Genomic DNA, 11,810 nt, shown 5'->3' on the forward strand with positions numbered 1-11,810 from the left:
GCCTGGCCTGGAACAACTCTAGGGATCGGGTACCCACAGCTTCCCTGGGCAAGTCACGGAGCCGGGATCGCGCCGGATTATTGCGGGCACACCTGTCCGTCGGCCGGGTGCTGCTCCTTGCTCTCTCCGCGTCTCCCGGAGGAGTGTTTTCCAGAGATAAACCCGGTCACCAACCCCTCTCGCCTCGCTGGCGGCGTCTCCCTGAGCGGCGAGTGAGTAAGGGCTGAGTAAGGGACAAATGTGCTCCTCGGGGCCACTGCGAGTCACAGCTGCCCCGGCAGAACTCCCCGCAGGGCACCTCCCCACGGACACCTCTCCGGGCTGCTGAAGAACCCCAGGATTACCAAGGTTGGGAGAGACCTGTAAGACCACCCAGTCCAGCCATCAGCGCAGCACTGTAGCCCCTAATCCACTGAACACATCCCTCAGCCACATACAGATGCTTCTTGAACACCGCCAGGGATGGTGAGTCCACCGCCTCCCTGGGCAACCTAATCCAGTGCCTGAGCACCCAAACAGTGAAAAAATAATGTTCTAGTATCGAATCCGAGCCTCCCTTAAGGCCATTTCCTCTAGTACTCTCACTGCAGGCACAGCTGAAGAGACCGGGTGCTCCACATCACTACAACCTCCTTTCAGGCAGTTGTAGAGGGAACTGCTGCTTTGAGGGGAGAAGAACGGGGACAGCAGGTTGTAACGTGCTGGCCTAGCATGAGAAACCAGAGAAGCCCAGGGGGTCGAGGATGGAGGGACCTGCTCCGGTCCCACGGCACAGCGGGCTGGGAGGGCAGCGAGTGCCAATGCTGCACTGGGAAAGGAGGATCTGGGCCTTTTAACTGAGAGAGGACAGACAGAATGTTACTCACGGCTCAGGAAGCTGATGGAGCCTTTGCCCGAGGTGGCAGGGATCCAAGTGGTTCAGTCGTTGAACTTTCTCCCTTCTTCCATGGGTACACATGATATGTGGCTCTCAGTGCCTTTGCCAGGTCATGCCAATCCTGAGAGGCAATGCCCAAGAGGTCTGGAAAAGAAGATGCTGAATCAGTCACTCAGATGTTGAGCTGACACAGACAGCTCCAGCAAACCTTCGACAGCCCTTCTGTGCATGGTGCAATTGAAACTGTCTCAAACAGCTAGCATGAGCTGACAGCTTCACTTCTGGGGGTTTTGTCATGTTTCCTCTTCGCTGCCTGTCCTCAGTAGTACAGCAGAGAAAAGGCAAATCCTGCTCATCACCGCAACCCCAGGTCAGAGAGCTCTGCAGGCATCATCAAGCAGCTCCTGGGCTATTTGGGGAACAGCCAGGGGCTTCACAGGGCTCCTCCTTTCCCCCTTGGACTGTAGTTCCCTTCCTGCAAGACCTCCGTAAGTCTCAGTGCCTGGAGTTCACAGAGATCATTTGCATGTGAGGGGAGTTTCTCCAGAGGCAGAGACTTTGTGGTTTGGGGTGTCTTCTGCTGAAACATGGGGTTGGTGATTTGAGAATGGCCAAAGGAAGGTTTGTCAGCCAGGAATTCCCCTCTCTTCCTCCCTCCTGCTGTGCTCAAGGCTGGCTTCCTCAGCCAGGCACTGCAACTTCTCCCAAAAATTTTCTTCAGCTGTTAAAAAAATATATATTTCTCCCATTTTTTAAAATCAGAGATTCACTGGAAACATTTCAATTTTTTTAAGTCCAGTCTGAGAAGTAAACTGAGCGCTGAACATTCCCATCCTGTTTGCTGCACTTGGCAAACTGCTGAGCAATTTAGAAGAGGCATGATGGGGGAAAGGCTGCATGTCCCAAGCACAATTGCTCGTGTTACCTGCACTGTTTAGAGACCAAACACGGCATATCCAGCAGCTGACTCACCACGTTCCCTCTCTTCTCCAGTCTCCAGCTGATAGCTCCATCTCACTGACTGCCCGCAGCAAGAAATTTGGCTTGCCATGATTTGAACTTGTCATTTCATCAACTTCCTCCTGCTAGTCCTCCCTGTGACCTTGAAGAAGAAGGGGCAGCCTGGTATAAACCAGCACAACTGCTCGAGTCCAGAAAGTGCAGCAAGATGGTGATGGGTGCCCAGTTATGCACAGAGAGTTTCTGGTGGGACGTCAGGGGAGCTCTTCCCAAATGGCAGCCTCCTGGCCAAGCCCTGCTTGGCTGTTTCTGGAAGAAAACACTCTCCAGAGGCCGCACGTTTCAGGACATTCTGGGTGGCATCTGCCACAAGCCCCAGCTCTTCTGTGTGCTGTGAGGGAAAAGACACTAAGCTTGGCCGCTGCCCTCTTCCAGGGCTGGAAGGACATTTGGATTCTGTCCCCAGGATGAACTTCCAGAGGGTATCCCCAGGCGTGGTGCAAGGTGGAGAAGCCTTGAGGGGGGCTGCAGGGCTCAGCCCCCTGGGCTGCCCCACTGCAGCGGGGCCTGGGGGTGAGTTGCTAGGGTTGCAAGGGCAGGGCTCTCCTTCGGGAAGGCGCTGGTTCCCTGTGGATGCAGAGTGCCACCTACTGAGCCACCGCTCGCTCCCGGCAGCACCCGGGGTTTGCTGGCAGCACACCCAGGCTGGAGCTGCTGCTCAGAGAGTCCTTGCTCTGGCTGTTCCATGAGGTCGGTCCCAGGGGACAGGGAGCTGCCCCAAAGGCTGGCGAGCACCCCCAAATGGGTGCAGCTTACAGAGGAGCAGGGAACCTGTGCAGGGGGCTGCATGCTTGGCACCTGCCCTGAGCCTGACCTGGTTTTCCACAGGCTGGCAGTGAAGTGAGATGAGATGGGCTCAGGAGCCTGGCTAGTCCTCCCCGGGCCTCGACCATCATTTTGAAAACCTTCAGCACAGACTGGGCTCAGACAGCACCTGGCAGCACGCAGTGCAGGTGACGTCGGTGATATCTCTTCGTCCCTTGGATCCCTGTCCTTGTTTGTGGAACAGGTGGAGGCCAGCACACAGCCATCACTTCCCAGCTGTGCCGTGACGATCCGGGGCATACATGGACTTGAGGAGGAGCAGTGCCACCCATGCTGACAGCTGCCGGAGCGCACTAGGACACCATTGCTTCCAGGAGAGTCTGAGTGCCTGCCGGGATCTTATTCACTCTCTTTACTTTTGATAAAACCCCCGAGAAATGCGTGAAGGGAAAGGAAGTACCTGAAACACCATCCCATTAATGATCTTCACTGACATCAAATGTTTATTTTGCAGGGGCAGGCAGAGCTGACCTGGTGTTTGAACATGAGTTATCTTTTCTCATGCATCCAGCTGAGAACAGGTGGAAAAGGGTAATGACTCAAACTGGAGTGGTGTCTGTCTGGGCAGCTCACCAGACTTTCACTTCACTTGCAAGCTGCAGACACCACTATCTGCTGCTATCAGCAGCAGATCCCTCACAGCCAGGGAGGTAGCTTTGAAGTGAGGCATGTGTGACTCCAGTTCCTGCTGATGTAAATCGAGATTGCTGTAATAAAGAGCATGCAAGTGCATAGCCAGGGTGTTGGGGAGGAAGGAAGGGAAAGGCCTGGATATTGCCTCTCTGGATATTGGTGGAGTTTGTTGGCCTCTGAGACATGCAGGTGCTGAGGTGGCTGTGCCTCCCTGCCGAGAAAGCCATCAGCAAAGAATCATTTTCCTAAGATGGTGACTTCTCCCTGTGCTCCACTCCTTTCCTGGAGACTTGACTGAAGCTGGGGTCACCTGACCAAAACATGTCCAGAAAGGGAAGAATTTACGTACTGTTCTCCCAGGAAAGTCTGCCCGGTGTTCTGTGTTTTCCATCACTCCACATTTGAGCATGTCTTTTAGAGCATGTCTAAGGAGAAAAAACAAAAAGAACAGAATCTGCTGGCCCTGTAATTACAAGATTTTGTGGAATTTCTGTCACTTCTATCAATACAAATGAAAAAACAGCCCCTCCTGAAAATCTGAGGGGTACCTTCTCAGACAACATCAACTCCAGGGACCCTGCTTAATCTCATGAAACATGCAGCAGTGCTAAGGAGTATGATGCTACCAAATGACAGCAGTGGGGCTTTACATTTTCTTTCCACAGGCTTTCCTGAAAAGCAGGCAGTGGGGAACACAGCCTGATCATTTGCCAAACGCCCTGTGCCATGCTGTGGCTCAGCTGCTGCCTCTCACTGGCACTAGGCAGAGTTCAGCAGGGCATGCCCGGCGTGGTTTTGCTTCAGGGATGGGGTAAGGTGCTGCAGGCCTCCCGAGGACAGCCATCCTGCCACCTGCTAGGAACACTCTTGGGAAGTTGCCTGCTGTTAGCACACTGTCCTGGGCTTCAGCTGCTCTGGTTTTCACACAGCGTGCACTGAACAGCTCTCCTCTGACCAAACACATCCTCCAGCACTCACCCACTCGTTTTTGTGCAATGGCTCAACCTGCAAATGCTCGGGGGCACATCCTGACCCCAGCAGTAATTTTAAGGGCCTGAAGCCAGAACGTGGGTGAGGCAATACTGGATTTACACTAGAATGGGGAGCTGCCCCTCAGCTAGCAACCTTCTCTAAAATACCACGTCCTGCCATGCTGCACTGAAAATTGCTGCCCTTTCTTCTATTTCCCTGAGGCAATTCACAGGAAGTTCTCCCAGGACTCTCTGAAGAGGGCAGGCTCGTGGCTATCCCCACGTGCAGCCCAAGCCAGGCTCCCCAGTGGTACCCCAGTGCAAAGCCACCTTGCTGCACCACTGGACAGAAGGGAGAAGAGGCTTTAGATAGGAATCTCTACGGACACAAAGGCTCAGCTGTTGCAGCCAGTGCCTGACACTTATTTACCTGGCAACGTTACTGTAGCCCTTTACCTTCAGAATGACAGTGCTTCACCTGCAAGGCACATTATTTTACGTATTCAGCTTACCACATCATTGTTAGATGAGCAAAATCATCCAGTCATCTCTCTAACATCTCCATATTGCAGCCCAGAACAGTGCCTGGCAGAGCAGAGCACCCAGCTCATCACCTCCCAAAGGTGCATGGAGCCGCTGGATCATTCTGCAAGGGCTCAAGGGGTCCTCATTCTAAAGAGAAGAGAAAAAAAAAAGTTAAAATATGAAGCATGCTCAAGGTAGCAGAAGCTGTGTGACTACTGTTCATTAAGTTTGGAGATCTCCCAGCTCAATCCCAGGATGCACTGACAGGGTGGCTGCTGGAAAAATTATGCCTACACTTGGGGAACTAGAGGTGTTTTAGCCCTAGTGCCTTAGAGACTGAGCTGGAAAAGAGCCAGAGCAGAAATCTTCAAATCTAGAGAAGCCACCCCAAAGCAAACTGCCACCGTATGGTGGCATGGATGGAGTGGCAACAGTCTGAGCCTACCTTTAAGGCTCTTGGCCATGGAAGTCTGGCTGACCTCAAGCGTGTTGGTGCTGATGGGAGCTGCAGCAGGGATTCTGACTGAGTTTGTTATGTCCCTTTCCTCACCCTGGGGTATGAAGCCACCTGGGAGATGTCTGTCACAGCTCATCTGAGAGCACAGACCTTGTGAGCAAATTATAGAGTACTGCCTGTTTTAGGGAATGCAACCTCACATAAGGACAGAGACTGTGATGTTTCCCCCCTATATTGCACATTATTTCCAGTTGTGTCCAGAGCAGCAGAGAAATAAAGGACATGTGAGGATTGTTTGGGAATTTTCTCCTGGAAGTGCAGCTTCTGTCTTAGCTTTTTTGCTTTGAGATCCTCCTAGTGCCTTCCCATCGGATGCATCAGGTGGTGAATTTTTTTCACCTATTTGAAGTCATTTGGTATGTGGAGAAAGAATGAATCACAGGAGAAGCCTACAGCAATTAGCAACTCCTTTCCTCTCACCTTTGCCATAGCTAAGTTTTTTCCCTAGCACAAAGCCCAGGCAAGGCTTCCTACGCACAACAAGGATTACGTAGATCCCTCTGGATTTTGGCTTTTTCACAGGCCATGAGCAAGCGAAGAAGCTCAGCAGAACACTCCATTTCACAGGCATGTTAGTTATGCTCCCTTGGAAATCCCATTGTTTGCTGGTGGTGCCTGCCTTTGACTGCTGGGGCTGTGCCCTCGTGACTCTGGCTGCCTCGAACCGTGCTGGGGTGCCAGCAGAGGGGCATGAGACTTGGCAAACTAGGAAGGTGCAGCTGGAATCAGCCAGTCCTGGCAGCTGAACACAGGGTCAGTGAGGGCTTTGGAAGCTGCTTCCCTCCGTCAGCGGAACCTGGGCAGGTGGAGCTCAGGTGTGCCCCCTTCCCCGTGTGTCACCTGGTGCCCCCCTGGCCTGTCATGTGTGTGCCGGCAGCGTGGGGCCAGCGCGTTCCCAGGACACGGCTGCTGAGACACCTCGTGAGTAAGGGCTCATTTGCATCAAGCTTGCACACTCATGCTGCAAAGGAGGTTTCCTAGGCACAGGCTCATTTCCTCCTATAGGTGGGTTTGCCTTCACGTAGGAAAAACCCTGTTCTTGGAGGCCTTGGACAGGACCCAGGTTCCACTGGCACGCCACGATGCCATCCTGGCATGTTTGGGTCCGCCCAAGCCCGACCGCGGGGAGGCACATTCTGCCCCTCTGGAGCACAGCCCAGTCTCTGCCTTGAGGTGCACTCACATATCCCACTCTCAGAGCTGGGCTTTGCTGACACGAGCTCTCACCACTCCTAAAATGCCTCTCAGCATCACCACTGCACCAGTGTCTGCACGGCTCCTCTCCTTGTAGGCTTCACCCAGGATGTTTCAGCAGGAGCAGAGGTCTGCTTCAGCAGGGAGGGAAAAACCTGGAGGTGGCAAGTGCAGGGCTGAGAGCTCAAGTTGCCTGGGACTAATGTGTTTCTGTGTAAAAAGAGGAAGAAAATTCCATGATGTTTCACTATGGTTAAATTATTTTAGGATTTAAAGACATTTTATCTTAATATGTATGAAATAAGCATTGCAGCCAGCCAGCCATTTTTCCCTCCCATTAGCAGAGTGGTGGAAAATAAAATAAAAAACACTTAAAAGGAGCTGAACTGAAAAAAGTGCATAAGACAGTATGAAAATTCAAAAGTGGTCCTACAGTGACAATATAAGAATCACAGTTCAAGTATCCACATTTGAGAATGTCAAAATCTTCATTTTGTAGGTGTTAGGCATTGCACATGAAGCCACAGTGGAAGTAAACACTTTGGTTTGGAAAAAACTGAGAGGAGGAGAACTGAGGCTGCTTGGGGCTCTCTTGGCCTGCAAAAAGTGGCCTTGTGCTCAACCTTAAAATGCCACCACAAAAGGGATTTTCACGCTGGCTCTGTCCCAGCCCCACTGCTGAGCACAGGCTCCTTATTCTCCCAGCGTGCCTGTGCCCATAGCCCTGGGGGTAGTTGCTCTCATCCCTGCAGCCCTTCCCTAGAGCCCAGTCCTAGCTCCTGGAGGTTTTCCAGCCCGATGGACTGTGCCGTTGGGCTGTACCCACCTGACTTTGCTGTGCTCTGCAGCACTGCCAGACCAAGGCAGCCTCTCCCCAGCCCCTGGGCTCTGCTGCTGCGAGTGGGGACTCCACACTGCACCGGGGGCAGAAACCTGCAAAGGAGACAGACAGGCAAAGCATCAGAGAGGGGAGAACACGGGACAGCCTTCTCTGAGCCGGGTGTGAAGCCCATGCCAGGAGAGACGCAAAGTGCATTTCCTTGAGCGCCAGATGAGCGTCGGGTGTCCATCGGTGGGCTCGGTGCGTCAGGGCTGAGCTCACTGCCAAAACCCTGGGAGGGCACGGTGACTCCTGCATTCTCAGACCGTGAGCCTGAGCAGCTCGTTTGGAAGGTGATGAATTTGCAGGAAGGGCGGCTGTGGGGTGAATAAAATCCGTCACAGAGCTTGGCATGGCTTCCAGCCTCTGCCAAAGGCAGGCTGAGCTCAGGGCTCCTGCAGAAGTGAGGGATGAGGTTGACAAACGCTCTCGGTGGCTGCACAACTCTGAGACAGCTGATGCTCACCTTTGGTTTGCAAAGATAGGAAAATTTGCAATAAATGTCAGGAAACTGAATCTTGCATTAGTGATTAATCGCTCCAAGGACAGGTTACAACCTTTCAAAGAAACTGCTTTTAAGATTGGGACTGACCAAGGCCATGCATCTGCCCCTTTGGGAAGTCTGGTTTTCCAGCTTCCATTTCTAACCCAAAACAGGGCATTATGCCAAAAACATGATTATTTTATCCATGTTGGGGGTGGTGGTGCTCCAAATTTTGCATTAAGAAAATGCTGAGAGGCATCATTTCCACCTTTTTTTTTTGGATGCACACAAAAATATCAGTATTCCTAAGCTCAGAACGGTCCCTGCCTTTTTTAGGATGAGCATAAAGCACTGCTTTTCTCCAGGAAATTTCCCAGCTAACTCCCCACGGCCTGCCATAAACAAGGCAGGGAGGCTGTGCTCCCACCCTCCGTCCCGATGCCCGAGCCTGCCCGCACGGGATGACTCTCTCGCCAAGAGCTGGGGATCCCAGAGCGTAATCTTGTACGCGGCCACTAGATGGGAATGAAAGCAGCGCTAGGAATATCAAGGGACGCCGAACCTGTCAGGAATACCAGTGGATGGACAGATTTTTTTTCTCGTCTGTTTATACGAATTCACAGGAACAAAACAACCTGGGTGAGTTGGAAAAAACCAACAAGCTTTGACCAGTGATGAAGCAGCTGGGATGAAATACCCAAGCTCAGTTATCACAGCAGAAAGGAAATCTAAATAGGTGAATGTGCTGGGAGAAGAAACAACCCTGAGTCTGATTACCAGTCTGATTTCTGAGATTTGCCCTTCCCTCTTTAAATGCTCCTCTCCTCCTGGTGAGCGTTCCCAGGGGCTGGATGAGCTCCCCCACTGAGCTCCATGTGTTTGGGAGGTCACAGATGCTCTGATTTTGTCAGGTACTGAGTCCCGTTTCCTCCAGACTTGGCTTCTGTATAATTTTTGCTGCCAAAACCCTCACCATCCTTTCTTGCTCTCACTGAAACTCTATTCTCTGATTTTCTGTCCTCTTATTACAACTCCTCAGCCAGGTTTCCATTGTCCCCCTCTCTGCAGTGACCTGAAGGCTTATTCCCCTGTTGTTGTGTGTATCCAGACGGATATCCACTCCCATCAGCCAGTTTTCTCTCCCAAAATTAACCTCCATTTCCCTGTACTGCACAAATGACAGCAGCTCTGGGAGAGGCAGCTGAACTGACTTATCTCCCTCTTCATGTGGCTTTTCCAACTTCCCCAGCTTCCCATTATAATGGAGGGCATCAATAACCAGCCCAACAAACCAGACCAGAAAGAGCCACTGTCCCAGGACCACTGGGAACAAATGTCCATCGACAAACAGTGGTTCCAAATTGTGTCTGGTGCCTGTTCACTACTGTATCTCATCTCCTAAATTCCAGCTGGATTTTCCTATCAAGAGGCTGAAGCCCTCTGCTGACTGGGTCAGAAGGATCAGACTGGCATCCATCAGGGTAGGGCACAGAGATTTCTCAATATTTTTTGATCAGTTTTCTTAATCTCCAAGTTTGCTGGGAAATCTTTTAATCATATAGGATGGGATTATATCATGGGAGTGTTGGGGTAATTTAGGTTTGGCACTGGCTTTATTAAAATAATGATGTCTATTTGTGCAAGACTAAGGTTCTATATTTACTGATGAAACACCTTCCATCTATCCTTCCTTACGTCCATCCTTTCTTCCCTTCTTCCATCCGTTCATTGGTCTATCCACCCATCCTTTCCTCAGCGCAGACACAAAGGATGACTGCGAGTGACCCAGGTCAGACATGTGATGAGTACATGACCTCTGAGTCTTTCCAGCCCACTTAAGCTCTTCTCTCCTCCCTGAGCTCCATCCCTGCCCTTCTCACGAGCAGCCCCGGGATGAGGTGCCAGATGCGCTGTGCAATCCGAGGCTTGCCTCAGCGGGGACAAGGACCAGTTGTCCAAACGTCCTCCGCCTCTGTGATGTAACCGGGACAGTCACCGAGGCTTCCTGAGCTCCGCGGCTGACGCACTCCGAGGAAAGCCGCTGCGGGGATTGCCCAAGCCGGCCAGGCACGCGAGGGCAGCAGCCTTTGGAGGCAGCAGGCTCGGCTCCGGAGCTGACTGCACTGCCAGGGCAGCTGCAGCTGCACAGTGCACTGCCAGGGGGTGCCCTGAAACACTCGGGCAGCCAGAGACACCGCGCAAGCGGCAGCTGCAGCTCTGGTGCCCGGGCACTGAAAGTGTTTGTCCCTCAAGAAGCGATGAGGTGGTGGGTGGCTTACGTTGCTGTGAGCACTCACACTCTGATCTCTTTGCAGTTCTGTGGTTGGTGGCTGCCTTTCGAAAGGTCTTTCTTCTAATGCCCTCATAAAACAAGTCAGCCACGTGGTGACCAGGGGAAGCAACACCAGTGATGTCTGCACAAAGCATTTTTGGAGGGTTCACAGTGAGCCTTCACACCCGCACAATCCTTCCACAGGACACCAGGAAGGAGTTGCTGTTGCTTTCTAGGTCAGACTGCCCCAGGCCTGAAAACAAGCATCAGCTGGCCTTTGCCTGAATCCCAAGAGGCTGGAATGAGTTTCAGATAAAACATACAGACCTGTGGGCAAGAGTCCCAGGGCAGGGTTACCAAGAGGGCAAATCTGGGATGAGACAGGTTTGAAAGGGATGGGAGATGTCAAACGGAGCACTCCTGCAGCTATGGGAGCTGCGGCTGCTCAGTCCTCCAGAGAGCTGCCAGCACAAGTGTCCCGGGCAGAAACCCTGCACAGTGACTTGCTGGTGGCCCTGAGGACAGGTTGATGACCACCTGTCACCTACCTGTACAATGACAGGTCATCAGGTGGGTTTCTCCAGCACCAGCCCCTAGTCCCTTTCCCCCCTCCCACACTCCCTGTGCAGTGAAGCAGTTTGTCACGGGCAGGGAAAAACTGCCCTGGCCTGTAACACTCATGCAGCAGGCAAAGCCATTGTGTCAGGGAGGCTTTGGCAGGGCCACCCAGGAGACACACCACGGGTGCTCTCACCGCAGGAAAGAGGCAGCCAAAGGTGACTCTGACAGTGGGTGGTGCAGGTGAGGAAGAGCTGCACCAGAGGGACAGAGGTGGTGCCAGCAGAAACCATGGAAAGAATGAGGGAGGTTCATTCTCAGGGGCAAATTATTTGGGGCGTGTCCCCAGGACCCGGCTGTGTGGTTGCTGGACTGGCAATCTCCATCCAGCCAGCACAAGCGGTTGAGGTGGCAGGCTGGTATGTTGTGTGGCCCTAAGTTCTGCAGTTTCTCAATCATGTGCAGGAGTGAGAAAAACACAGGTGCTGGAAGGGCTGCTGTGGGCTGGAAGTCAGATGAGCAACAGGATAGGTGGAGAAAGCCCAAGCCAGATCAGGACAGTCAGCTAAAAGTCAAGACAGATAAAAAAACTCCAAACAAATCCTGCACAGGCCTGAAAGCGGACTGTTCCTGTTAGATGTGTCAGACCCAAAGCCTAAGGCACGACAAACCCCAGGATGGTGCTGTTACTGCAGTTGGAACCTTCTGCAAGAGCAGCAAGGGGTGTGTGGGCTTGAGTGCTGCAGCAGAAAGATTCACCTGTGGCTCCAGGGACTGCTCAGATCCCCTTCTGGGATTCTCCTGCCAAGTGGAGCAGAGCAGCAAAAAGGTCAGCGTTTGGGGGCCAGGCCTCTGGGCTGGGCCTCTCCGGGAGCCCAGGAAAAGTTTCTGGAGGATAAACAGGGACGGGGCAGAGTAGTTCACGGACAGGCAAGGAAGCCTGAGGGGGAAAAGGTGTGTCACCACATATCCTAACTGGGTCACAGCAGGAATGGAAGGAGGCTCCAAGAATCGATTTTTGCCGCATCTTCCCACTGGGAAAGGCTGTGTAACA

General features: G+C 52.6%; 1 long non-coding RNA gene across 1 annotated transcript; it reads right to left on the reverse strand.

Moving 5' to 3' along the window:
- Positions 1-2,958: 2,958 nt before the first annotated feature.
- LOC135299915 (uncharacterized) lies at positions 2,959-7,497 on the reverse strand. The gene is made up of 4 exons (XR_010361752.1): positions 7,389-7,497; positions 6,552-6,772; positions 4,839-4,998; positions 2,959-3,780 (listed from the first exon to the last, which is right to left on the reverse strand). It is a non-coding gene; the product is annotated as an uncharacterized LOC135299915 (long non-coding RNA).
- Between the last annotated feature and the right edge of the window lie 4,313 nt (positions 7,498-11,810).

The sequence above is a fragment of the Passer domesticus genome, chromosome 4 (assembly GCF_036417665.1).
Source record: "Passer domesticus isolate bPasDom1 chromosome 4, bPasDom1.hap1, whole genome shotgun sequence".
In the NCBI taxonomy this organism is placed as follows: Eukaryota; Metazoa; Chordata; class Aves; order Passeriformes; family Passeridae; genus Passer; species Passer domesticus.